Below are 27,780 nucleotides of genomic sequence, written 5' to 3'. Positions count from 1 at the left end.
TAAGATAAAGGAAAATAGGAACAGTAGGGAAAGGGAGGAGGAAGAAATAAAAGCAAGAGGGATGAAGAAATAATGTAATTGGGGAATAGAAGAAATATAATAACTGAATTCATACTGCACTTTAAGGTAGGTATTCTTATTCCCACTTTACAGACCTGGAGAAGTTAAGTAATGCTCTTATGGTCACACACAGCTAGAGTTGGGCTTCCAGTCTAGGTCTTTCCAAATGTAATGCTCTTTCCACTACACCAGGGGAGGTGGGGTGAAGAGGAGAGACAGTGACAGAGACAAAGCAAAGAGAGAGGTGGAAAGAGGAAGGAAAAGAGTTGGAGAGTGGGAAATAGGGAGGATGTGAGAGATGTGGTGAGAGGGTCAAGGATAAGGAGATAGAGTAATTGGGTTTCTAGAAGGAATAGAGAATGAGGGGAAAGAGGAACTGAAACTGGGGTTAGAAAATAGTTTGTGGTTGTTAGAAGAGAAGAAATGAGGGATATGGAAAATAATAGGATAGGGATTAGAGAGGCAAGGGTGAGGGGGATTGGACTTAAGAGCATAAGGGGCATGAGAGAGGGTTAAAGGAAGGATGGAGTGAGAAAGGATAGGAGAAGGCAGTTTTGAGAAGACAGAGAAAAAGGATGGTGAGGGGGTGGTTAATAAAGGAATAGGAAGGGGGCAGTATGATACAGAGGAAAGAGAGCTGGGTTTCAAGTCAGGGGATCTAGGTTTGAATCCCAGCTCTGTTATGTCTGTGTGAGCAAGTCATTTTTCTGGACCCATTGGAATAGATAACCTGTAAGGTCTCCTCCAGCTCTAAGTCCTAGGCATCTTTAGGATCCTTTGATCCTAAGAATGGGAGTAAGGGAGATGGGGGACTAGAAGGTAGGGATGGCCATTGAGAGAGTTAAGAAATAGAATGGTTAGAGAAACATGAAGGAAGCACTTCAATAAGAGCGTGTCATCTTAGGGAACCCAGGGAGCAAGCGGCAAGTGCGTCTAATGTTAGGGTGATCCTTGTGATCCTTGGGGGCAGACACTGATAAAAGCACAATATCTCTGCAATGTAAACTTTGGGGAACTTACTTCTTGGTTTAGAACTTGATTTTTTTTTTAAGAATGGCTTGACTTTCGATTGTGTGGCATTTGGTCATTTCTCCCCCCTCCTTTTCTTCTTTCCTGAGCCACAATCTTTCCCTCCCCAACCACAATATTCCCTCCCCTCTCCTCCCACCTCAGGCACATAGAGAAAGAAGCATAGTCTATAAAAGATTCTTTGAGTGCTCAAACCTTAACTTCCAAGGAGATCAGTTCCTTCCATTTACTAACTTCAGAGGACCTTCGCCCTTAGCCCACGGCTGGGAATTGCTATCTGGGACTCAAAGCAGCTGAGCTAGACAGCTGGATTGTTGTTCAGTTGTTTTTCAGTTATGTCCAACTCTCTGACCCCATCTGAGGTTTTCTTAGCAAAAACACTGGAGTGGTTTGCCATTTCCTTCTCCAGCTTATTTTACAGATGAAGAAACTGAGGCAAACAGGGTTAAGAGACTTGAATACGGTGGAACAGCTAGTGTCTGAGGCTAGATTTGAACTCAGGAAGATGAGTCTCCCTCACGCCAGGCCTTTCACTTTATCCACTGTGCCACCTAGCTGCCCCAGACAGCTCAATAGTCTTCCCCATAATTGTGATCCTGACCCCAAGTACCCCCTGCTACTGTATGTTGAAGATCCCCTCTCGTCTTCACCTCCTGCCACTCAGCCCAGACACCAAATGGGTTCTTCTCAAGTCATTTATTGGTGAGGTGGAAGAAATACAGATATATCAGTAGTAAGGTTCAGGTGATCACAAGGGCAATTAACACAATCCTAGCCAACAAAAACTAGATAGATAGTGCCAACCTTCTAGATAACTTCTATTTAACATTTTCTCAGGGGTCGTGATTCTCACAGCCTCAAAGCCTTCATCTCCTGAATGACCAGGAAGTAGAATGACTCCCTAAAGTACCCCTTTCCTGACCCCCACTTCCACCCTAGACTACCCATCTAAGAGTGGTCTAGGCAGTATCCTTGGAGGAATTCTGAGTTGTACTCCCAAGCTCACTTTTAGTCAGAGAGAGAGACAGTCCTGATACGTGCAGATCTTGGTGTTCTATCTATACCTTCCTATGTATCCACTAAGTCTCAGTCCAAGAAAAGCTAATTCGATTCTAGGTTGTGGTAGTGGAAAAGTGTCCAAAACATGAGTAAAATAAGAGTTAAAATAGATGATTTCTATAATCTCAATCAGTTCTAAATCCTATGATAATTACCTGCTATGATCAGAGCACATCCACAATGTTGTGCTAATTTCTAGATGCTATATTTCAATGTAAGCTGTGGCCTAAGATCCCCAAAGGATTCTGAGTTTACATGGACTAGGTCTAATCACAGAGACTGTCGTTTTCTTTCTTTGGCTCATTGCCCCCAACCCAGAGTTTTACTCCAGGGAAATCTCGAAAATAAAAAGTGAAGTTTGTGTCTAGGTTTCCCCCAAATGTAAGTAACAGGGTCACCACCTTCCACACAGTCACTTAGTATATGATGTAGTTACTGGATATGGGACAGACTTTATTTTATCCCTTGGGGAAAAGAAATGCATAATATGTAAAAGACTTACAGCAGCCCAATAACAGATGAGAGAACATAAAAATTCAAAGAAGCCATCAGTTCTTCCTGTAAGAAAACTGGACTTGGGGTTGCAATCAGGAAAATTCTGTGTCACTCCAGTGAGTTCTTCTTTCCCATCGAGTCTTCCATCATTTCCCCATAATTTGTAGTACTTTTTGTGATTTAGAATATCACCAGAATGTTAAGCATAGTTTGCTTAAACAAGCAGACCCCTACTCATCAGACCCGTGCTGTCTGATGAGCTCATTGGTTTTGCTCTGCAAGTAAGGTGCTAGGATAATGTGGATTTTCTTCTTTTTCTAAGGAGGGTCTTGCTTAAGGAACTCCCTAGAAAAGCTGGGGTTCATAAACATTGTCCTTGAACTACTCATGGCAAGCAACATGCAAGCACATGTTTACAGTGGCCATGTGATTCCTCTATAAGCCACCGTTACTGCCAAGGATTGTGGGAAGGGAAAGAGGTAGAAATCTCCTCTATCTTTGCTGTATTTCAAAAGGTCTCACACACACATACAATGACAAAGGAAGTCACAGAGAGACTGAGAGGGAAGGAGGAGAGAGGGAGAGGACCAAACTGGGTTTTATGGCTCACTTTTGTAGACCACACAGGGATGGGCAGCTGAGAGCCAATTATAAGAAGCAGTATTAGTTTCTGAAACCAAATCAGTATGATACCAAGCAGAATGTTTACATTCTATGAGACACTGTGGCCCTTAGGTTATTGTCAAACAATAGTCTACCTCCTATAATCTCATCAGGAGGATTAAGGAACATCACATATTGATCAGTGACAACCCTGATGCTTCTCCCCAATTCCTCTCATCTTACATTAAGTAAGGCATTGACTAACTGAGGTTCATCCAAAAGAGAGTGTCCAGGATGGTGAGGGGACTAAAAGTACTGACATTTGAGGATCTATAAATATTTAGCCTACCAAGGGCATGATTGTGAGAACTATCAGTCAACAGTAGTCAATAAATATGTATTAAGTACCTACTATGTGCAGTTACTGTGCTAAGGGCTACAAGTACAAATATGAAAAAGAAAGACAGTCCTTGCCCTCAAGGAGCTCTAATGAGGGAAGACTGCAAGGAAGGAAGCTGAAAAGTGGGAGGAGAAGGTACCCTGTACTGAGGCATGCTGGAGTCCAGTCCAAAGGAAATGAAGAGGTGGCTGCCCTGGGAGTCCTTTTTTACATGGGGGCTTTGGGGAGAGTTCTTTGCTTTGTCCTCCAGACTTCCAATCAGAGGGACAGAAGGTACTGAGGGTACTGATGAGATATGAATGCAATCTTAAAGGCTATCACGTAGGCTATCCTCATAAAGCCACTAGGTGGCGCAGTGGATAGAGTGCTGGGCCTGGAGTCAGGAAGACCTGAGTTCAGATCTAGCCTCACACACTTACTAAATGTATGTGACACACCCCCACCCCCCACTCCCAGCAAGTCACTTTAACGGAATTTGTCTTAGTTTCCTCATCTGTAAAATGAGCTGGAGAAGGAAATGGCAAACCTTTCCTGTATCTTTGCCAAGAAAATGCCGACTGGGGTCACGAAGAGTCAGATGTGACTGAACAACAAGAAGCTTGGGCTCATGGGGCAGAACTGCTAGCAAAGAGGGGAAGTTACAGATTTCTTTAATGTAAGAAAACACTTCCTCGATTAGAGCAAAACTTCCTAATTAGAGCTGTTCAAAGTGTTATGACTCTACCAGGTGAGTGAGTTCCCCTTCACTGGAGGTTTTCAAAAAGAGTTTGGATAAGGGGGCAGCTAAGTGGCACAGTGGATAGATCACCAGCCCTGAAGTCAGGAGGACCTGAGTTCAAATCCAGCCTCAGACCAAACACTTGACACTTACTAGCTGTGTGACCCTGGGCAAGTCACTTAACCCCAATTGCCAGAAGAAGAAGAAGAAGAAGAAGAAGAAGAAGAAGAAGAAGAAGAAGAAGAAGAAGAAGAAGAAGAGAAGAAGAAGAAGAAGAAGAAGAAGAAGAAGAAGAAGAAGAAGAAGAAGAAGAAGAGTTTGGATAATTAATAGCTGGCAATGCTGTAGAGTGATTCTTATTCAGATACAGGCTGGGCTACATGGCTTCCAAAGTCCTTTATAGTTCAGATTCTAGGGTCTAAATCAACCAGTTCTCTGCCCCCTAGGCCTTTCATATCCCTGGGTCTATACTGTTGAAAACCCCTTTCCCCTGGAATGTAGACTCAGACAAAGGGAGCTACTTTTTTCTAGCTTCTAGTGAGACTTCAATGTTTAGTAGCCTTAGAGCCCAGGGCATTGTAGACATAGTCTAAAGGTCTTGGTATGATTTGGGTTGCAGGCTGCTTCATTTCTATGCAAAATGCTCAAGCACCCCGAGGAGAGATCTGGATGGCTTGATAAGGGATAGTTGTCTTCACTTTCCCTCTCGTAGAGGTTCAGGGAAATCTCACAGACTCACACAATGTCAGAACTATAGGAGACTATAAAATGATAGAATATGTGAGATTGAACCCTGAAGAGAACCTTAAAATCATTAAATGTAGAGTGTCAAAGCTAGAAGGGATCTTAAAGTCATAGAATATAGAATTTTAGAGCCAGAAAAAGTCTTGGAATCCTAGAATGTTTTTGTTTTAATTTTCATTTTCAGTTACAAATTCTGTCTCCTTCCACCCCCTTCCCTACCCGTTAAGAGAGCAAGAATATGATGCCCATTACACATATGAAGTCATGCAAATTGAATTTCTACATTCCTTTGGAATTGCTGTCGATCATGGTCTTAACCAGAGTGGCTAAGTCTTTCACAGCTGATCATCCTTACCATTGTTATTGCAATGTACAGTGTTCTCCTAGTTCTGTTCATTTCACTTTGCATTAGTTCATATGAGTCATCTCAGGTTTTTCTGACACCGCCCCCTTCATTGTTTCTTACAGCACAATAGTAGAATTATAGAATTTCTTCTCAGAGCTGCAAGGAATTTGAGAACGCATAACATCAGAGCTATAGGAACCTTCAGAATCATAGAACGTTAGAGCTAGAAAGAGGTTGAGAGACCACTTAGTCCAACCTTATTATTTTACTATAGAGAAAACCAATGTTAGGAGAAGGGAAGTGCTTGTCAAAGGTCGGAGTGCAAGAAAGTAAGTGACAGATCCAAGACTAGTAGAATCCAGGACTCTGAACTCCCAGTACAAGGTATATCCCCCAGCAACAGCTCTGTTCTATAATCATCAGTCACTTTTGATATCTGTTCTGCTGGTGGTGAAGTTAAATCTCTCTACATCAAATTCACCTCAACTCACTATGTGAAAAACATAGTCCTAGGTACAAATATCTCTGCCCTCAAAGAGCTTGCATTTGGACACTGAGACATGACAGGTGAACATAGATAAAATATTACATAGGGAGAAAAAATAGTAAAGGAGAGATCAGACAGAATATTCTAGAAATATTTGAAGAGGGAGAGAACACTAATGGCCAGAGGGATCAGAGTTCTTCATGAGGGAGATGATAACTAAGCTGAATCTTGAAGGAAGATAAGGATTCCTAAAGAGATAAGAAAGGGATTCATTCTATCTATAAGAGATAGTTTATGAAAATATTCAGGGGCAAGAAATGACATTACATTCAAGAAACAGCTAGTGTTCTTATAAATTTGACTTAATTCTCTATATATTTTTAGAAATGAGGCCCATATCGGAGACACTGGTTGTAAAAATTCTTTTCCAATTTTCTACTTTCCTTCTAATCTTAGTTTCATTGGCTTTGTTTGTGCAAAAAATTTTCAATTTAATGTAATAAAAATTATCCATTTTGCATTTCATAATGTTCTCTATCTCCTGTTTGGTCATGAATTCTTCTGTTCCCCATAAATCTGATAGGTAAACTATTCCTTGCTCTCCCAGTTTCTTTATAGTATCAGCCTTTATATCTAAATCATGAACCCATTTCAACTTTATTTTGGTATATGGTGTAAGATTTTGGTCTATGCCTAGTTTCTGCCATATTCTTTTCCAGTTTTCCCAGAAATTTTTGCCAAATAGTGAGTTTTTATCCCAGAAGCTGAGGTCTTTGGGTTTACCAAATAGTACATTACTATACTCATTGACTACTGTGTCTTGCATACCTAATCTATTCCACTGATCCACACTCTATTTCTTAGCCAGTACCAAGTAGTTTTGACGATTGCTGCATTACAGTACAATTTAAGATCTGGACCAGCTAGGCCACCTTCCCCTGCATTTCTTTTCATTAGTTCCCTTGATATTCTGGACCTTTTGTTATTCCCCAATTGATAAATGGTCAAAGGATATGAGTAGGCAGTTTTCAGATGGAAAAATTAAAGACATCTATAGTCATATGAAAAAATGCTCTAAATCACTATTGATTAGAGAAATGCAAATCAAAACAACTCTGAGGTACCATATCACACCTATCAGACTGGCCAACATGACAAAACAAGAAAATGATAAATGTTGGAGAAGATGTGGGAAAATTGGAACACTAATGCATTGTTGGTGGAGTTGTGAAATGATCCAGCCATTTTGGAGAGCAATTTGGAACTATGCCCAAAGGGCTATAAAAATGTGCATACCCTTTGACCCAGCAATAGCACTTCTAGGGCTGTATCCCAAAGAGATCATTTTAAAAAGGGGGGGGGGAGAACCCACATGTACAAATATATTTATAGCAGCTCTTTCTGTGGTGGCAAAAAATTGAAAATTGAGGGGATGCCCATCAATTTGGGGAATGGCTGAACAAGTTGTGGTATATGAATGTAATGGAATACTATTGTGATATAAGAAATGATGAGCAGGCAGATATCAGAAAAACCTAGAAAGACTTATGTGGACTGATGCTGAGTGAAGGGACCAGAATCAAGAGAACGTTGTACACTGTAATAGCTATGCTGTGCGATGATCAGTGTTGATAGACTTAGCCCTTCTTAGTAATGCAAGGATCTCAGACATCTCCAAAGGTCTCATGATGGAAAATGTTATCCACATCCAAAGAAAGAACTATGGAGTTTGAATGCAGATTGAAGCATACTATTTGCTATTTTTTTTCCTTCTGTTTTGTTTTGTCTTCTCTTTCTTGTGGTTCCTCCTATTGATTCTAATTCTTCCTTACAACATCACTTAATGTGAAAATATGTTTAATAAGAATGTATATATGGAGCCTATATCAGATCGTGTGCTGTCTTGGGGAGGGAGGAGGGAGGAGAAGGGGAGAAAAATTTAAAATTCAAAAGCTTATAGAAGTGATTGTTGATAAATCAAAATAAATTAATTTTTTAAAAGTACATGAAGCACCAAAAAAAGAAAAGAAAAGAAAAAGAAACAGCTAGTGGTCCAGTTAGATAGCCCATGAAGGGAAATAGTGTGAAACCAGTGGAGAGAGATCCTGGAGCCATGTAGTATAAGTGAGAAGTAATTAGGACCAAAACTAGGGTGGTAACAACTGATTAAATATAGAAGGGAAGGGAGGGGGAAGAGTTTTGAACAACTTTGAGATTTCCATTATGGGTGACTGAGAATATGATGATGCTCTCAAAAAAAATAGGAAAACGAAGAGACAATTTACAAAAGAGGAAACAAATTGGTAATCATTACTTACAAAGGTGGCACAGTGGATAGAGTATTAGGTTTGGAGTCAGGAAGACCCGAGTGCAAATCCTTCCTCAGACATTTACTAGCTGTGTGACCCTGGGCAGATCACAACATCTCTCTGTCTCAGTTTCCTCATCTGTAAAATAGGAATAATAACAACGCCTACCTAAGTTGTCATAAGGATCAAATGAAGTAGTGCTTTGCAAACCTTAAAATGCTATATAAATGCCAGCTATTATTATTATTATTATTATTATTATTATTATTATTATTATTATTATTACTAAAAACTCAATGCTGGCAAGGTTACAGAGAATCAGTTGCTAAGATATACTTGTGATGAAATTACAAAGTAGCAAGATCTTGTTGGAAAGTCATTTGGAAGGAGGAAGCAAAAGTCACAAAAATAGTTATACCCTTTAACCTTTCAACATAATTATAGGAAATAAACCCTGAGTGTATTATCATAAAGAAGGAAGTGAGGACAAGAGCTCTCTTTTTTCAGATATTTTTGTACCATCACTATTTGTAATTGCAGAAATCAAAAAGCAATCTAAATGTCCAATAATAAAGAAAGGGCTAAAGAGATTGCCACACGAGAATGTAATGGAATACTGTGATTTAATTAAGACCAACAAATATAAGGAATGTAAGGAAATCTGAAAAAATCTTTATAATATCATACAAAGGGAGAGAGAGTCAGAACCATAAGAACAGAGTACATACTAATTACAACCATATTTTTTTTAAGTAAATGAGGATGAATAGACAAAGAAACCTAAGCAAAACCCTTAGAGGAACTGGTTGAAAAGTAAGATATATTATTCGGTATTAAAATTCATTTTTTACATGTAAATAGTTGCCAAGAAGTCTAGTCAATTGTATTGGTTGATTTAAATATTAAGATTATAATGGGTTTTTTTTTAAAGAGAAGTTCACAGGAGTAATGGTTATAGGGGGAAGATGATTTCAATTTTGACCATGGAGGTGCCAAGGGGACATCCAAGTAGAGATGTCCAGCAGTTGTTTTTGGAGATGTGGGAGGGGAACTTGGTAGAGAAATTGAGGCTGGATAGAGAGATTTGGGAATAATATGCAAAGAGATGATAATTGAACTCATGGGAGCAGATGAGATCATCAAATGCCTACTTCTTAACTCCAACCTGGAGCTGGCTGTTTGATGGAGCCAGGAGATCAAACTTCCCAAAGGGCAGTCTTCAATTTGGAAGAAAATAAATAACACTCAATTTAGCAGCCATAATTGGAGGACTGAAGGAGGAAAGCCAAAGTTGAGAGCTGGTCCCCAGAAGATATGTTCATTACAAGAGGACCTTGTTCCCCCAGCAGCCCTAGCTTTCCCAGGAGCCCAAACCCATGGTGCCCCATCTTTTAGTTTCAAAGAATTATACAATTTTTTTTTAGCTTGAAGGGATCTTTGAGATTGCCTGATCCAATGTTCTTTTTACTAGGGAAACTGAAATACAGAAAAGGGGAGGGACTCACCCAAGATCATACAGGTAAGACAACAAGAGCTATAATGACTGAAGAAGTTGGAAGAGAAATGATAAATTGACGAAGATGATGAAAAAATGAGTTTTTAAAAAACCCTTTTTTGGGTAGCAGGAAATGTAAATAAAAATAAAAATAAAAGCCTTTCACTTAAAATACATATACATTTTAATGTAGTAATTTTGTATACTTAAGTTTTAATGTACAGTGAATGCATTTTTTTCCTTTCCAAGGTGGGGAGTCTTCTTTTCGGGTTACTTATAACTGTCGTTTACAAAGCATTTTAAAGTTTGTAAAGCATTTTTCATCTATTCTTTCATTTCAGCCTTACCATAACCCTGAGGGAGAGTTATAGTAAGTATTATCATTCTCATTTTATAGATGAGGAAGCTGAGGCTCAGAGATGGTCATCTGGCTGGTGTCAGAAGCATTATTTGAATTCTGATTTTTAATTCTTATTCAATAAAGTGCAGTGTAAAAGAAGTTCCATTTAAAACTCTTCTCTCTAGATAGATAGATAGTGCTATTATTACTGATGCTCACGTTTAGACCACAATAGTCAAGTTCGCATCATGTCAAAAGAGATATTCTTTATGCAAAAGTAATACTATTGATTGTTCACTAATCTATGCCAATGGGATCTCTGTGAATGAACAAAAGAAGGAATGAATCAATAATATTTACGTGCTTACTGTGTGTCAGGCTCTGTACTAAGCACTAGGGATACAAATACTAGAAAGCAAGACCATCCCTGCTCTCAAGGAGCTTAAGTTCTAATGGAAGAAGACAGTACACACTTGGAAAGGGGGAGGGGAGCAGCAATGTGTAGAAATGTTGTCTGATTCAAAAGTTCATCCAATAGAACCCAGGATACTTCCATGGGCAGAGTCCAAGGTTCTGGTGGCATAAGGAAGAGGAATTGAAGGATGGGCTTACGTGAAGGAGACATGGCTTGTAAATAAGGTCCTTCTATTCAACTACATACACTTTAAGCATTTTGGACATCAGCTGGCCCTTCCCCATATCCAAAGACTAACCAGTTTTAGAGCTGAATAGAACTTCAAAGATCTAACCCAACCTCCTTTTTTTATGTAGCTCCTGGGATAAGAGACCTACCCAAGGCCACACTGATAGCACCAGAGTCAGGATTCAAACTCAGTTCCACTCACTCCAAATTTAGTGCTCTTCCTAATGCATCATGCTGCCTCATTTCCATCTTTTAAGGCTAAACTCGGTTCTCACCTCCACTGAACCCCAGTGCAATGTCCCCATAGATTTTAGCTTCCCTCATCAATTTTCATCTCTCCAGCACCACTCTGATCAAAACTGAACTATGATGGGCCCCCTTCCACCAGAACTTTCTTTCAGTCAGGTATTACTGAAGACCAAGAAACTTAGCGCAAACAGACTCCATTTATGGTATTCTAGAATCCAGATACAGGAAGTTCTTATGCCCGTTGTTCTTTGCCCTATCAGATCACACCTGGAGTATTGTGACTAGGTGGACATTGACGAACTGGAACATGTCCCAAGAAGTTTAACTTGGATGGCAAGAGGTCTACCATACTCCTATCTTTCAAGACTCCCTGGTATTTCCCTCTCCCAACTCAAATCCCACATCCACTAAACCCTAGACAATGCCTCGTGAAGACATAGGTTCCCAAGTTATAGAAGGATCATTTGAAAGGAATGCTTAGCCTGGAAAAGAGAAAATTTAAGAGGAGCTTGACAGCTGTCTTCAAATACACGAAAGGCTATAATGGAGGAAAGGAATACTGTGTGAGGTCAGAGTATAAAATTTTTGAGTTATATTTGGGGAGCTAATGGTACACTGGATAGAGCACCAGGCCTGGTGTCAGGAGGACTTATCTTCCTGAATTCAGCTTTGGTCTCAGACACTTATTGGCTGTGTGATTCTGGGCAAGTCACTTAACCCCATTTGCCTCAGTCTTTCGAAGGCAGTTAGGTGATGAAGTGGATAGAATGCTGGCCTTGGAGTCAAATAGACCTAAGTTCAAATCCTCCCTCGGGCGCTTACTAGTTGTGTGACCCAGGGCAAGTCACTTAAGCCTCTCTACCTCAGTTTCCTCATCTGTAAAATGACCTGGAGAAGGAAATGGCAAACCACTCCAGTATCCTTGCCCAGAAAACCCCAAATGGGGTCACAAAGAGTTAGGCACAACTGAAATGACTGAACGACAACAATAGGAATACGGGCTCTCAATATAAAGAATTTCTAACAAGCAGAGCTTTCAATTCAATGAACATTTATTAACCCTATGCAGAAAACTGTGCTGGAGGACATCCTGAAATTAAGACACTGGCCTTGTCCAGAGGGAGCTCATAGGCAATAGGGAAATTTACAATATAATACATGATAAATTCATGAGAGAGGTAAACAAACTGCTAAGTGAGGCTGTTGTCTCTAAATGAGTGCCCCAGGGATCTGCCTTTGGCTCTTTTCTATTTCACATTTTCATCAATGACTGCGCTGTATGCAGAGATGGTATAGTTATCACATTCACAAGTGACATGAAGATGACAGTGATGTCTACAATGTTGAATCACAGAATTTTTAAAGATTTTAATAGGCTAAAACATGAATCATCCTTAATAAGATGAAATTTAATAGGGGAAAATATAAATCCTATGCTTTAGTTTGGAGGGAGAGGGAGAAACTGCACTAGAATAGGCAACAATTCACGTAGGAAAAGATGTGAGGGTAGTGGACTGAAAGCTCAAAATGAGTTAACAATGTTACCTGGTGTCCAGAAAAACCTAACTGAATTTTAAACTGCACAGAGGCATTGCAGTCTCATGCTGCATTGTGGGGTCATTGTCTCAAAGAATTCAGAGTCAGACCACCTCTAATCCAAGTATAGGCATTTATTGGAAAGCCTCCAACAGACTGAGTTCCAAGAGGAACTAGCAACTTGGTAAGAAAAGACAGGCAATTTTATAGTGTAATGATGCTGATTACACAACAGAAAGTATGAATATTTAAAAAGGCAGAAGCAGTTTGTTAAAGGATTAGGTAATGGGGAGGGGTCCTTTCTACAGTTCAGTGGTCAAACATCCTGGTCGTGCTGCTTTCTGATTGGCTAGCTCTTGTGGTCCTGTCTGGTCAAGATGGATAGTTAGGTATTGTGGTCCTGTCTTGGGCTAGATGGATGATGTGATTGTGGTTGAGTACAAGGACACACCTGTTCAAGTATGTGAACTGGATCTGGAGGCAGTGGCTAGCTAGGGGCAGTGGCTGTATTGAGTCTGGGGGCAGTGGCTGCATTGAGTCTGGGGGCAGTGGCTGTGTTGAGTCTGGAGGCAGTGGCTGCATTGAGTCTGGAGGCAGTGTCTAGCTAGGGGCAATGGCTGTATTGAGTCTGGGGGCAGTGGCTGCATCGAGTCTGGGGGCAGTGGCTGCATTGAGTCTGGGGGCAGTGGCTAGCTAGAGGCAGTGGCTGCATTGAGTCTGGGGGCAGTGGCTGTGTTGAGTCTGGGGGCAGTGGCTGCATCGAGTCTGGGGCAGTGGCTGTATTGAGTCTAGGGGCAGTGGCTGCATTGAGTCTGGGGGCAGTGGCTAGCTAGGGGCAGTGGCTGTGTTGAGTCTGGGGGCATCTTTATTAGGATTCCATCAGAAGGGTAGTATCTAGAATAAATTCAGGGTTAGCCCCAGTGCTCCCTAGCTGAGGCAGTTAGGTATCTCAATGGATAGAGCACTGGACATGGAGTCAGTAAGACCTGAATTCAAATCTATCCTCAGATACTTACTCATTGTGTGCCCTGGACAAGCCATTTCACCTCTGTTTATCTTTGACTCCTCAACTGTAAAATGGGAATAAAAATAACATCTACCTGCCAGCGTTGTTGTGAGGATTAACTGAGATAATATTTGTAATGCTGTTAGCACAGTGCCTGGAAAATAGTAGCGCTTAAATAAATGCTTATTTCCTTTCTTCCTTCCTCCCTTGTTTTCTCTCTTGATTTTCCCCTCCCTCTCTCCCTTCCTTTCTTTCTACCTCCTTCTCTGCCTGGTTATACCCTATCCGAAGTATTCTTGTCATTCTTGGGTACCACATTTGAGGAAGGACATTGAAAAGCCAGAGCAGGGGAGTGGAACCTGAGGCCTCGAGGCCACATGTGGCCCTCTAGGTCCTCAAGTGCAGCCCTTTGACTGAATCCAAACTTCGCAGAACAAATCCCCTTAATAAAAGGATTTGTTCTGTACAACTTGGACTCAGTCAAAAGGCTGCACCCGAGGACCTAGAAGGCCCCATGTGGCCTTGAGGCTGCAGGTTTCCCATGCTGGAGCGTTTTCAGAGGAGGACGACAGGATGATAAAAGATTGGAAACTATGTCATATAAGTATCAATTGAAGAGGGGAACAAAATATTTAGGACGAAGCATGTCTTCTTAGGACTATCACATAGAATGTGGATTAGACTTCTTAGTCTCAGAGGAAGGAACTAGGAGCGTTACGGGGGAGCGTGACCTTAGGCAATCCACTTCACTGCATTGGGCCTCAGTTTTCTCACCTGTACAATGAACGTTTTGGACTAGATGGCCCCAGATATCTCTTAAAGCCCTGCACCTATGATCCTATGAGCCTATAGGTTATAGAAAAACAGATTTTTTGCCAGATATAAGAAAAAACTTGCCAGCAATTAGACCTATCCGAAAGTGGAATGGACAGCCTCAGTAGGGAATGGATTCCTCGTCATTGGAGGTCTTCAAATTGTTGTTGGCTGTTGGTTATTCTTCATTCTTGAAGAGAACAAAAATGACATCGTGATGTTGAGGTCAACATACAGCGTATCCTATGGCTGATCAGGCCAACGTGAGCTCAGAAGGCTCTGCCAGAGGTCAGGCACAAATAGTCCATATGAGGGGCGGCTAGGTGGCGTGCTGGATAGAGCACCGGCCCCGAAGTCAGGAGGACCTGAGTTCAAATCCAACCTCAGACAAACACTTGACACTTACTAGCTATGTGACCCTGGACAAGTCACTTAACCCCAATTGCCTAAAAATAATAAATTTTTAAAAATAGAAACAAATAGTCCATATGACCATTCTGGAGTGAGATGTTTCTAAGAGATTAAATGACCACTTCTTAGGGATGTTGCAAAAGGGATTCCTGTTCAGTTACAAATTGGACTAGATAATCTCTGACATCCCTTAACTCTGAAATTCTGTGATTCTTTTGCATTAAACTTGGTTTTGGATTTAATTTGAAGAGTTGATGGGGGGGGAGTGCATTTTGGTAGACATGGCCTGTAGACAGTTAAGTTTTGGTCTAGGTTTTGAAAAAGATGTTAAAGGGAAAAAAAAAAGATGTGAGAGGTAGAAATAATATTTTGGGGAATAATTTATGTTAAAGTGGACAGTTGAAGCCATGATAAGGCAAGGGCATATAGAGAGAAGGCCAAAAGCAAAATATTTAGAAACACTTACCTCGAGGCAATGAAAATAGGAAGAAAAGAAATGGAGGAGCCAGAAAAAGTCAAGTTAAAGAAATAGGAGAAAAAAAAAAAGAAACAGGAGAAAAACCAGGAGAATGTGGTGGTTCCAGAGTCAATCTAGGTGCCTGGGGAAATTGGAAGAGGCTGTTTACATAGAATGATTCTGCCTGGCAACATGCAAGAGGAGATGAATAGGAAAGAGATAGGACACCTAGGAAAGTCCCCCAAAAACTGCTGTCCCATTGGGTAACCTCTGAATAATAATAATTACTATTATTATTATCTTAATAATTATTATAATATTATAATAATATAATAATTGTGCTAAGGGTTTTACAATTATTATTTCATTTGATCTTTATAACAACCCTGGGAGGTAGATGCTATTATTATCCTCATTTTACAGATAAGGACACTGAGGCAAACAGAGGTTAAGTGACTTGCCAGAGTCACCCAGCTAGCAAATGTCTGAGTCTGGATTTAAACTTAGTCTTCCTGACTCCGAGTCTAGCACTCTATCCACTGTATCATCTAGCTGCCCTATCTGAATCAATCAGATGATAAGGAAACAGACATAGTGTATGTCAGAGGAATGGAGGCAGTAATGGAACCTTCAGATCCCGTTTGTACTGTGCAAACCCTGGAGGAGGCAGAGAAGGGGAGAGTTGGCAGGTGAAAAGCCCTCAGACTTGTGATGGGGAGTGGGCCTGGTACAGTCAAACTGGGCAAGTGAATGTCTCTCAGACAAGTGAAAGGGAGAAGGGGGATCCCACTGAAAGCCACTGGTGGGTCTGGGTCTTCCTGGTAAAAGGTAGGATTCCTGAGAGAGGGGAAGAGTCAAAGGAGAGGAAGCGAGAGGATGTCCACACTGTATGGGAAACTCCCAAGAGAAAAGAATCATGACATTAGGGCAACAATGGGGTGGCATCATGCTATAAGGCACAAAAGACCCTGATGAAGTGGGAAGGATATCATATCTGGAGTCAGAAGACATTGCCACTTACTGACCATGTAAGATTGAAAAAAGTCACATAGCCTTCATGGGACTCGGTTTCCTTATATATATGTAGTAGAGGATTGAACCAGAGCCCATCATGGAACACACATGTGGATGGGTCTGCAGGGGCCATCTCATGGAGCTTGTGTGGAGCTCAGCCTGCCCTTTGACTAGGGACACAAGTTCTGGCCAGGGCACTCTCCCATCCCTGGCAATTTGTGCTTACATGTGTTCTCTTACTGAAGGGCATGTGTAACCAGAAGCTCCTGGCTAGCCTCCTGGGCCCTGTGATGGGAGGTAAGGGGATAGGGCAGAAGTATTGTGATTAAAAGGACTGGCCCTTAAGCCAAGGGGAGCCTCCCACTCAGTAGACTTAAAAAGGAAGGACTCTGCTCCCCACCCCACCCCCATTGATTATGTTTGGGGAAAGAGGGAGGAGAAGATATGCTTCCCCTCCACCTCAAAGGGCAGGAGTTTATTTAGGGTGAGTCTGAGACTGAATCTCAAGGGGCCTGGCTACCTCTTCAGCTTTGTGCTTCCTTCCGAGAGCACAGGTGAACAAACAGCAATTCTGAGATGGATATATAGAGAGAGATTTATATAGATATACCTAGCTTTGGCAGTAACCTCATGAGTTCAAGAGGTCAGGAGCTCCTCCATCCATTTCCTGACTACCCAACAAGAAGTGATCTCCACAACTTCTCGGACAAGAGAATGATCACTGCTAGGAAGACACAACAGATTGAAAGCCCAAGGCTAGAGATCTCAACTTGTGAGCTGCACAGACAACATAGAAGTAAAAGAGAAATATCTCTTCACCAGTCCCACTAAGTGCTTCATGTTTCAACATTTCAAGTATCAGCCTCCACGATTGATGACTTATTGATTTATGTTTTAAGTTTTTGTCAATGCTTATTATTTATGGATCTTGTATTTTAAGCATTTCTTTGAGGTAGAAGGAAGTTTTCTTGTACCTGATCCTCTTTGGCTACTGCGTATCTTCTCAGTTTTTGTGCATCAAGGAAGGCAAATGAGGAAATTTAAGTCAGATGGCCTCAATCTTCTCTGTGAAGTAGGATGCTAAGTCATCTGATGTAAATGTGGGGGAAGAGGGGTATTGCTGGGACTTCGAAAGGGAAACAAGATGGAGAGTCAATAAAAGGAGCGTAGATAAGCCATCAAGGAGCAGTGAGAGCACCCTAGTATTTTCAGGAGAGAAGCAGAGCAAACATTATTACTTCCTCTTTCCAGAGGAAGAAACAGAAGCCCAGCAGAGGTGATTTGTTCAAAGTCACATAGTAAGCCAGTCACAGAGCAAGGTCCGGATCCAGGTTTCCTGACTCACACGGCTTCCTAGTCTCTGGGGATATAAAAATACCTGGGCAAGGGTCCCCCCCAAACTCAGTAGCAAATAGAAAACTCACAGAGCTCATCTTTTGGGGAGAGCTCAGCACCCACATCCCAATCTACCATAGCCTTTGAAACAATTTTTGTTGGTCTCTTTTGTTTTTACATCACCTACATTGCCCGGTGTACTCTTCCTCTTCCCCTGGTATTGCCACGTCCTAGCTATGTGATCTTAGATAATTTCTTTACTTCTCTCCAATGAGGAGGAATATTCCTGGTCTGCCTTCTCAGGGCTGGCTTAAGAATCTAAAAAGAGAGTGGATGAGTAAAGCTTTGGAAACTGTCTCCCAAATGTTGGGTGTTCTCACTCTGCTGATAAAGGAGGAACTCACCAGCACTACTAAACAACCCTGCAAGAGGCCCAGGGTCAGATAGTGACTGGATTTGCTACTCAAGGTTCTCCTTGTTTACCTCCTTTATCTCTTTTTAGAGGGTCTGAGGATGATCGACCTTCGTCCTCAGCAATTCTGCTCTTCCCCAGTCAGGCTGCACCCTATACCAGCAGTACTATTTTTTTCTCCGTCATTTTGTGGCCAGGGCTAGGAAGGGGACCATCCTTTGCAGCCCTTCACTAAGAAATGTCCATATCTTTTCTTTCCTTTTTTTAAAATAGTGTTTGATCTTTTCCAATAACACGCAAAGACAAATTTTAACATTTTTTTTATTTTGAATTCCAAGTTTTCTCCCTCCCTCCCTCCCTCATCTTCCCCCTCCCTAAGATGATAAAGCAATTTGATACAGGTTATATATATGCAATCATGTAAAACATATTTCCATATTAATCATGTTGCAAAAGAGGAAACAAACCAAAAGAAAAAAATACACAAAAAGTGAAAATAATATGCTTCTATCTACATTCAGACTCCATCAGGTCTTTCTTTGAATGTGAATAGCATTTTTCCTCATAAGTCCTTCGGAATTATCTTGGATCATTGTGTTGCTGAGAATAACAGTCATTCCTAGTGTTGCTGTTACTGTGTGCAAGGTTGTCCTGGTTCTGCTCACTTCACTCAGCATCAGTTCACGTGGGTCTTTCTAGGTTTCTCTGAAATCCACCTGCTTGTCATTCCTTATGGCACAATAGTATTTGATTGCATTTCATATAACACAACTTGTTCAGCCATTCCCCAATTGATGGGCACCTTCTCAATTTCCAATTCTTTGTCAACACAAAAAGAGCTGCTATAAATAAGAAATATCCATATCTTCTGTGTTGATTTTAATTTTCAAAGCCACATCAGACCTAACCATGGGGCCTCCCAGCACCATTGAGGAGGTAGAACTGTGCAAGCTTCTTATTCCCATTCTATAGAAAGGAAAATTAAATCCCACGGCTTGTAACTGGAAAGGCCAAGAATAGACCCAAAGAGTAGAAATCTTTTGTGTGGTGAGATTCATTTTCTCACAAGTTCTTCTTGAAGAACTGGTTCCACAAGGAGGAAACAAAATTAGTAGGGCTTTCTGTCTACCAAGACTCCCACCAAGTGGTCCTATGATCTTCCCTTGATACATTGGCCCGGCCGAAATGAAAGTAGACTTTTCCTGGTAGAGATATGAGGCAGACTCAGGTTTAAGGGTCAATGAAAATAACACTCAGAATCATAGAAATTTTGGAGAGTTGGAAGAAACCTCCAATGGACATCCATTCCAACCTACACCCCAAGGGATATCCCCACTATAAGATACCAGGAAAGTAGTCTTCCAGTTTCTGCTTAAAGACCTCGGAGGAAGACCCCACCACCTTTCAACATATCCATTCCACTTTGGGACAGTTCAAATTATTAAGAAGTTTTTCCTGACGTTGAGGACTCTTTACAAGTCCTGATTCTACCCTCTGGGGCCAAACAGAACAGGGTTAGTCCTTCCTCCATATGACAGCTCTTCATATACTTGAAGATAGATGGATTTTCTCCCAGACTGAAGATTGGAGGATGGGGGGAGCAGGTGTAGGTGGCTGTTTTTATCATCCTCTCCTTCCTGTCTCACACACCCATACATGACAATCTTTTCTGATCTATTCTAGTTTTGGTCATTCTCCAAATAAAGTCCAGACCACATCCCAGTTGGTGAATTGGTCAACATTTGTGGATTGCCCCACTATGTATAGAGCAAAAACATAGTACTAGGCTATTTCTCTATCTAATCATATTCTATCCCATCACCATGTACAGAGTGTCCCAAAAGTCTTAGTACACTTTTAAGTGTTTTTTTTAAACACCTTTAGAAGTATAAAGGCTACTTAAACTTTAAAAAACATAATTTGGAAGATTACTTAAATTTTGTTTTGTGAATTTTGAATAACACATTTTAAATTTTAATTTTGACAAACCAGGGCACTCTGTCATTATGTATTTCGGGATTCTGGATGATACTTTCTCTGATTTCTGGATTAGTAGAGGAGGTCCTCTTGCTTGACCATTTCAGTCACCTGATCTATCTACATTAGACTTTTTCACATGGGCCAAGTCAAAACTGTCATATAGGCACTGAAACCTTGATCTCTATGTGATCGTAAAGCTAGTTTAACAAACGTAATAATTGTAGTCACTGGACAGCAGTTGATGAAAAATTTGACAAAGATGCGTAGAACAGGATGGTGTCAAATGTATCAACATTTTAAAATTTTAAACAATTAACCTTTCAGATGTTGGAGGTTTTTATGAAATTTATAACATCTATACTATATATAAGTTATTAGGGGCAACTAGGTGGCACAATGAATAGAGTGCCAGACCTGGAGTCAGGGAGGACTTCTCTTCATGAGTTCAAATCTGGCCTCATAAACTTACTAGCTGTGTGACCCTGAGCAAGTCACTTAATTCTGTCTGCCTCAGTTTCCTTATCTGTAAAATGAGCTGGAGAAGGAAATAGTATCTTTGCTGAGAAAACCCCAAATGGGGTCATGAAGAGCTGGACACAACTAAAACAAAAAACCACTCAATATCAACAACAGTGTAAGTTATATAAGATTAAAACTGCACTGACTTTCCATTACATAAACTCCTGGAAGGCAGGGATTATTTTATTTTTGTTTTTGTATTCCCTGTGCTTAGCACAATGTCTGGTGAGTACAAATCACTTTTCAAAAGTTTGTTTTTATGTCTTATGTTGATTTATTGACTCAGTGGGCAGTCCTCAATTTTTGAAATTCATTCATCTTTACCTTTTAAAGCCCTTTCCTCCCTTCAAAGCCTATCCAGTTCACGGGCCAGGAAGTCTTCCTTGACCTCACTCTAAAAATGTTCTCTTCCTCCCTGAATTTTCCTGGAGCACTTTATCTAGACATCTCCTTTGCTCCCTACATTTAATTAATGCAAATAATTAAATCAAATAGCAAGGTAAAAATGAAAAGAAGCACAATCTCCCACAATTTCCCATGGTTCCAATAGAAAAGTGAACTCTCCCTGGACAACTCACAATCCTGGCACACTTCTCGTGGCTGTTTTTCTCAGTCTCCCAGCAGCCCAGTGTCCCTCAATATTGCTTTACTTCATTGCCAAAGCTTGCTATATCTCCACAGAATGTGGATGTCATCTGCTGCTGGAGATGTCTTTGGCTACCTGGGCTTATTCTTTGTCAAAGCAAATGTTTGTGATTCTTTTGTGAGACTTGGCATGCTTAGAAATAGTTTGAACTCCTTTGTTAGTCAGGTCTACAGCCAACACAGCAAAAAGTCCCTTGGTGTGTGTCCTTGGGCAAGTCACTTAGCCTCTGTTTGCCTCAGTTTCATCAACTGTACAATGGAATAATAATGGCACCTGTCTTCCAAAGTTGTCTTGAAAATTAGATGAGGTAATATTTGTAAAGCATTTAGCACATAGTAGGTACTATGTAAATGCTAGCTATGACGAGGATGATGAGGAGGAGGAGGATGATGATGACATTCAGTAATCACAGTTCCCAAGTGTTTCTAATGACATTACTGTTAGTATCCCTTCTCTAGCCCACTTTGGAGGTGAGGCTCACTATACCAATTTTCACGTGGGTGGCAGTCTAGTTTCCATCTCTTGTTGCTCTTGCCTCCCCCATTTTCCTCTTTTAAGTATTTCTAATTACACTACTTGTACGCTGTCCCTTAAATGTGCCAGATAAAAGCTCCCATTGCTCTCAGCATTGACTGGATGCACCCAATATTTCAGTGCCCTCACTAGTAGTTCAGGGGATAGAAGGGTAGATAGTAATGGTTATCAGAAGGTTGCTTGGGGAAAGAGGCCCTACAGATACACTTATGTCAATTTGCTATGGTTATCATCACAAGCCTTCTGAGAAGCTAGAACAAGGGCATTGGTCTCAGCAATTGACCCCAAAACAAAACCAGGTCTGAAACACAAGTATTCTCATACAAAAGGGGGGAGAGGGAAGGGGAAGGGAATAAGCATTTATATAGTGCCTACTATGGGCCAAGCACCATGTCCTAAGTGCTTTTTATCATCATTTGATCCTCACAACAGCTCATCAAGGTAGGTACTATTATTATGCCCTTTTTACAGATGAGGAAACTGAGGCAAATGGAGGTTAAATAATTTGCCCAATGTCACACAGCTAATAAGGTTTGTAATTATATTTGAATTCGGGTCTTCTGTCTCCAAGCCCAGACCTCTATCCACTGTGCCATCAGCTGCCAAATACAGAGCTTTCCCCACTAGACCAAGAGTTCTCATCCTTTTTGTGCATCATGGACCACCTTTGTTAGTCTGGTGAAACTTCTGGACCCCTTCTTAGAGCATCTTTTTAAATGCATAAGATGAAATCCGTAGGCTTACAAAGGAAACCAATTACATTGAATACCGGTATTAAAATTTTTTGAACTAGTTCATAGACCTCTTGTTAAGAACCCTTGCACCAAACCAAACCTCCTTTCTAATAATATTGTTGAGAAAATATTGGTTGAAAAAGAAAGCTGGCCAATTAAGAGGTTATTGTAAAAGTCCAGATAAGAAGGCCTTGACTGGGGGTGGGGATGGAGAGAGTAGAGAGAAGACATATGAAAGACATGTTCGAGAGGTAGAACTAATTGGATATGGAGTGAGGGTCAGAGGGAAGAGTCAAAGTGGCACCAAAGTTGCAAATCTAGGCACTAGGAAAATGGTTCTGCCCTCAATAGTAATGGGGAAATCTGGAGGAGGAGCAAGTTTAGGGGGAAACTTGCTGAGTTCAGTTTGGGGCATATTCAATTTGATGTGCCAGTGGGACATCCAAGTAGGGATATTTCCCAGGCAGTTGGAAATGTGAGAATGGTGTTCAGAAAACAGAGTATATACAGATTTAATAGTCATCTGCATAAAGATCATGACCAAACCCATTGAGAGCCAATAAGATCACCGAATATAGAAAATATAAGAGATCCCAGAACAGCTCCTTGGAGGGTATCCATGCTTAGGAAGTGGTAGATGGATGAGGATCCACCGAAAAAGCTAAGAAGAAAGGAGTGATTAAACAGAAAAGAGGATAATTAAGAGAGAAGAGTGTCCTGTAAACCAAAGGAGCAGAGAGTATAATAGGAAGAAGGAATGGTCAAATAATGTTGAAAGCTGCAGAAAGGTCAAGGAAAAGGAAAACTCAGAAACCCATTGGATTTGGCAGTTAGAAGATCACTGGCAACTTTTGGAAGAGCCAAAAGGGTGGTAAAATCAGTTCAGTAGGGTGGCAAAGTTAGAAGCCAGATTATAAGGGGCTGAGAAGTGAAGAGATGGTGAAGAAGTAAAGGCAACCAGCAAGTTTTTTCTGGGAGAGAAAAGTACAGATACATGACTAGCTTGAGGGGATGTCAGAGTCAAGTGAGAGTCTTTAGAGGTTAGGGGAAATTTGAGTATATTTATAGACATCAGTAGATATGCCATTAGATAGAAGGATATTGAAGATAAGAAAGAGAAAAAGAATAGTGTTTGGGACAAGCTCCCAGAGATGAGAGGTGGTAAGGTCAAGGTGGCAAGTAGAAGGATTGGCCTTGGCAAGGAGAAGAGATATCTCAACCTTTGAGATAGAGCAAAAGAAAAAAAAAACAGGTGAATGTAAAGAAGGTTTAGGATGTAGGACAGGAGGAGAGAATGGAGATCAGGACAAATGACCTCAAGGTCAAGGTCATTGTCTTAGTACAGATTTAGGAAGTTCAAAATACCAATTGTCCAATACACAGAAATAGAGAATTTAACAAGACAGTAAAGCCGTATTGAGAGGGACATAAAACATAAAAGGCAGGTAGAAAGAATGGTAGAAACAGGTCAGATCTTCTTGAAACTGGTTGGTATTGGGAGCATCCCATCGTGTCTTCAGAAGGACTGGGACACTCTTCCCAACCAAGAAAATCTGATGAGTTTTTATAGGGCTCTTACTGGGGCTGAGCAGCACCATGCAATATGGGGAGGGATTGGGACTGAGGATTGGTGTTGAGTCATGCTAGTTGGGAAGGAAGACTCTTGGGAAATTGGCAGCTATTGATATTCAAACACCCTGCTTTGGGGGGCTGCATCTTTTCCACATTTGAATCCTTAGCACAAAGTACAGAACCTTCCCATGGTATCTGTATAATAAATACATGGCTGTGGAATGGAACAGGATGGAATGTCATACAGAGTCCCATTCCTATATAGTTTGGGCTTCATGCCTTCTGAGCCATCAGGATGGCATCAGGAAAAGTGAGTGAGGTAAGGGAAAGACTGAGGTCACAGAGCAGCTACCACCTAGGGTCCTAGATCCTACAAGGATTTCTAGAGATCACTTAGTACCACCCTTCCCTGCAGGGTGATAAAGCATTATTAACCTCATTTCATAGCTGAGACCCATTGAAAAGAGGCCATTTCCCTAAAAGGATATAGCAACTAGAGCCAGCTAAGATTAAAACAAGTTACCACTCCCAGTCTAACACTTTTCCAAACAACCGCTTCTCTGAAAGGTATTTCAGGAAATGGCCTCTTTCCTGTATACTGGAAGGACAAAATTGGGAAGGGATTTCAACTTCATCTTGGGAAAAAGTAACAGGGTTGGAAATAACCAGAAGGTAACCTCTGGTATCTAATCTTGAGTACGGGCCCATGAGAATATAGGCTTAAAGAATGTTTTTTCATAGAATCTTAGAATCTCAAAATCAGAAGGCACCTCAGAGATCATCTAATTCAACCTTACTCTAAACCAAGAATCCCACTCCCACCCCTGTATCATCTCCCACAAGCAGCCATCCAGTCTCTTCTCAAGGACTTCCAGTGACAAGAAACTCACTCTGGTATGTCAGTTCCATTTTGGGACAACTCTAATTAATGCTACATAAATACTAGATGGTAATAGTAGTAGTAGTAGTAGTAGTAGTAGTAGTAGTAGTAGTAGTAATAGTAGTTAGTAGTAGTAGTAGCAGTAGTGGTGGTGGTGGTAGTGGTGATGGTGGTGGTGGTAGTTGTAGAGGAGGAGGAAGGGGAGGAGGAAGGGGAGGAGAAGGAGGAGGAAGGGGAGGAGGAGGAGGAGGAGGTGTACCAGTAGTAGTAATAGTTGCAACAGTTCACATTTATATAAGGTTTTGATATTTACAAAGTATAAATAACATTAATCCCATCTTACAGATGAGGAAACTCATAAGAAAGTGATGTCAAGTCAGAATAAAAGCACTGCCTACCAATTAGGAGGCACAAGAAGTATGCACAGGAAGCATGCATTTTCAAAGGTGTTCATTTCCTCTCCCCTGGGCTATAGCAATGGCTTCCTAATTAGTCTCCCTGCCAGCTCTGTCCCACCCCTAATCTGTCCTCTATCAGACTGCCAAAGCTGCTTTCCTAAAGCTCAACCACTCATTAAACCACAGTGACTCCCTTTTACCTCTAGGGTCAAATACAAACCACTCTGTTTGGCATTTAGAGATTTCTCACAACCTGGCTCTAACCAGCCTTTCTAGTCTTGGTACGTATCAGTCCCCTTGATGATCTTTATGGTCCAGCCAAACCGGCTTTCGATGTTCCTCACATCAAGTATTCTGTCCCCCTATTCCTTTGTACAAGCTCTCCCTCTCTTCTGACATTAGCCTCTTAGAATTCTTAGCCTCCTTCAAAGTTCAGCTGAAGTTTTGCCTTCCATAAGAAGTCTTTCCTGATCCCCACAGATGCTAGTGCCTCCCCCCACATTTTCTTGTATTTATGTCTTTATTTTGTATCATAAGAGGTCAACTCCCAATGTAAGCTTCTTGAGGAAAGGGACTGTTTAGTTTTTGTCTTTGGATCCTCAGTGCCCAGTACAGTGCCTGATACAGTTCTCAGTTTGTTCATTGATTGACTAGAGAAGAGGAACAGTTTGTTTTGGAAGGGAGTAATAGGTGCCATAAGTGAAGATGATGCTTGTTTTTATATGGCACTGTACAATTTACAGTAGTAAATTTTATATGCACTGTCTCCTTTGATTCTCCCAAGAACCATGTAAGGTCGGTAATGTATATGTATTTTTAAATACTTTTTTTCTAATTACATGTAAATTCTTTTAACATTCATTTTTTAAAATTTTGAGTTCCAAATTCTCTCCTTCCCTCCTTCACCTCCCCCCTCAATGAAAAGGCAAACAATTTGATATAATTCATACATGTGCAATCATGCAAAACATATTTCCATATTAGTCATGTTGTGAAAGAAAACACAAACCAAATAAATAAAAATTAAAAAAATTGCAGATTGAATTGTACTTAAATTCCATCAGTTCTTTCTCTAGAATTGGATAGCATTTTTCATCATAAAACCTTTGGAATTGTCTTAGGCCTTAAGGGCAAGAATTAGATCGCCCTTCACCTTGGTGAGTACCAATGTGCTAAAAAATGTTGATTAAATTGAATTAAATTGAAAGCACCCCATAAATGTGAGAGGTTGTTTCTGTATTTACATCAAGGACAGCAGCTGCATCGCTATTATTCTCTCCTAATTTCCCTTCTGAATTCTAGTCCCCCATTACTACGTAACTGTTGGACAGCTCCACAGAGACATCTCATGGGCATCTCAAATGCAACGTGTCCAAAATGGAACTCATATTCTATTTCCTCCAAAATCTATCCTTCCTCCAAACTTTCTTATTTCTGGTGAGGCCACCATTAATCTTCTAGTCATCCAGGTTCACCACCTCTTAGTCATCCTTTACTCTTCTTTTCACCCCAAATCCCATATCCAATCATTTGGCTCAGTCCTTTCAATCTACCTCCATATCTCTTATACCCATCTCCCCTTCTCCACTCACACAGCAATCACCCTAATTCAGACTTTCTTCAATAGACTCCTTTTGGTCCCTGCTTTCAGTCTTTTCCTTTTCCAATCTATGCTTCACCCAGCTGCCAAAATAATGTTTATAAAACACATATCTGACCATGACATTACCCTACCCAAAAATCTGCAGTGGGTCCAGTCCAAGGGTGTGCTGAAACCAGAGCCAGACTCAAGTGAGCTGATTATTAGACTTTCAGTGTGAGCTTTTGCACCTCAGAAAATGGTAAATGCTACAAACCAGGATTTGACTTATTGTTTTGTTGATTGTCTAGTTTTAAGGAAGTGATAGAAAAAATGTTAATAATGCAGATTAAATTTAAAAGTGTGTTATGCATTTTTTTTTCAGATGGCCAGTTGTTAAACATTTACCAGCATACCCAAGGTCTAATCTATCCTTTACACAGATGCCAAATTGATGTTTATAAAACACAGAGCTGACCTACTCAAAAATCTTCAATGGCTTTCTCTTGTCTTTAGAATAAAATACAAACTCCTCAGCCTGACATTTAAACATTTAAGGGTAAGGATGAAGAAAATGTTTTAAAATGCAGATTAAACTTTAAAATGTGTTGTGCATCACAAATCTGGCACTCACCAACCTTTCTAGTCATTTTGTATTCTGCTTTGTAATCTAGTCAGATTGGCCTGCTAGGTCAGTCCCTGTACGTAACATTCCATCTCCAAGGCTCTGTCTTTTCATAGGCCATTCCCTGTGTCTGACTACACTCCATCCTTACCTCCACCTCTCAGAATCTCTAGCTTCCTTCAAAGCCCAGCTCAGGCACCATCTCCTATCTGAAGGTTTTTCTCCTCTCTAGTTGTACTCTCTTTCTCTTGAAATTATCTGTATTACTGAGTATATGCTATGAATTTACTATCCTGTATACACAATGCATCCCTCTCTTCAACACCATTAGTGGAATGTAAGCCCCTTATGG

General features: G+C 40.8%; 2 long non-coding RNA genes across 2 annotated transcripts in view; both read left to right on the top strand.

Annotated features, from left to right (window-relative positions):
- Positions 1-10,161, top strand: part of LOC110222384 (uncharacterized) — a 226,037-nt gene extending 215,876 nt beyond the window's left edge. The window contains exons 3-4 of the long non-coding RNA XR_013484374.1: positions 9,722-9,769; positions 10,087-10,161. This is a non-coding gene — a long non-coding RNA (uncharacterized LOC110222384). The remainder of the gene's footprint in view (positions 1-9,721; positions 9,770-10,086) is intronic.
- A 1,199-nt stretch (positions 10,162-11,360) lies between these two features.
- Positions 11,361-27,416, top strand: LOC144455654 (uncharacterized). The gene is made up of 3 exons (XR_013484372.1): positions 11,361-11,545; positions 24,688-24,840; positions 27,189-27,416. It is a non-coding gene; the product is annotated as an uncharacterized LOC144455654 (long non-coding RNA).
- The last annotated feature ends 364 nt before the right edge of the window (positions 27,417-27,780 follow it).

Source organism: Phascolarctos cinereus, unplaced genomic scaffold (assembly GCF_003287225.1).
Source record: "Phascolarctos cinereus isolate Bilbo 61053 unplaced genomic scaffold, phaCin_HiC Scaffold_2;HRSCAF=192, whole genome shotgun sequence".
In the NCBI taxonomy this organism is placed as follows: domain Eukaryota; kingdom Metazoa; phylum Chordata; class Mammalia; order Diprotodontia; family Phascolarctidae; genus Phascolarctos; species Phascolarctos cinereus.
The sequence above is the reverse complement of the archived record's forward strand: the minus strand, read 5'-3'. Positions and strand labels throughout refer to the sequence as shown.